Source organism: Plectropomus leopardus, unplaced genomic scaffold, assembly GCF_008729295.1.
Source record: "Plectropomus leopardus isolate mb unplaced genomic scaffold, YSFRI_Pleo_2.0 unplaced_scaffold9238, whole genome shotgun sequence".
NCBI lineage: Eukaryota > Metazoa > Chordata > Actinopteri > Perciformes > Serranidae > Plectropomus > Plectropomus leopardus.
The window spans coordinates 1-1053 of NW_024701872.1; the positions used below are offsets into that span (position 1 = coordinate 1).

Below are 1053 nucleotides of genomic sequence, written 5' to 3' on the forward strand. Positions count from 1 at the left end.
TATGTAGTGAGTTTTACCTCCACGGTACACGGCCTTAGCCACCGGTGCTCCAGCACCGCTGCGGACGCTCAGGAGCCCCTCGCCCATCTGCCTCAGGACAGAGTGCTTTACACCTGGATGCATAAATCAGAAAAAAATAACATTAACATACAACTGAAGAGGAACACAGAGCACCTTCACGAACTGATAAAATCCACACATTCCCAGGATAGACACATCCACCAGAGCATGAGGAATCATCATTCAGACATGCTGGCACTTGCAGCGTTCGCTTGCAGGCAAAGTCAGCCTTATGACGTGTTCAAAAATCCACATTAGACGCACTGCTGGCCCATTGTATTGACTTTATGTATTTGGGGAGAGACCAAAGAGTGTAAGAGCACACACGCACAGTTCATTTACAACAACGTGATTACTGTAAATTCAGAGTACAGACTAAACATTAGTAAAATTTGAGCCTTGATTAAAAAAATAATAAAAAAAAGATGAAAGAGGAGAGCAGATGTGACAGACAGCACTAGCAGACACTCACCGAGTCCTACAAGAGCCATTCTGCCAGTGGTGAAAGTGTCCTCAACAAATGAGTGCAGCTACACGGGGATATAAGGAGAAGGAGAGGTGGATGAGAGCCACACACAAACTAACAGACAATGAAAGCTTACGTTAGGTATATTCCTGTCTCGCTAACAAGGATTCGTACCTGCGTAGAGGAGACATGACCGACCATGTAGTCAGGGCAGTACAGAGAGTTGGACAGGGCGTTTTTGTACGCTGCTTCATGCAACTTCTCAATTATACCTGCAGGAGAAAATAGAAAACAGGCTTCATAAATTACATCCGTACAAAGTGCAAAAGTCAATGTAATATAATAGAAATCTGGAAATAAATGTAACTTTATACAATAAATACATACAAATAAAAATGAATCTATTAAAAAAAAAATCTGTATAAAATATATGTCAAAAACAAAATTGTGAATGGCATAAAAAAATAATAAAATACTAAAAAATATGAAAATAAAAGTAACTTTGTAAAATAAACAAATAAAAAATA

The 1053-nt window shown here is 39.1% G+C and overlaps 1 long non-coding RNA gene across 1 annotated transcript; it reads right to left on the reverse strand.

The window, feature by feature from the left end:
- Positions 1–21: 21 nt before the first annotated feature.
- LOC121940673 lies at positions 22–793 on the reverse strand. The gene is made up of 3 exons (XR_006105671.1): positions 701–793; positions 533–590; positions 22–113 (listed from the first exon to the last, which is right to left on the reverse strand). It is a non-coding gene; the product is annotated as an uncharacterized LOC121940673 (long non-coding RNA).
- Positions 794–1053: the final 260 nt, after the last annotated feature.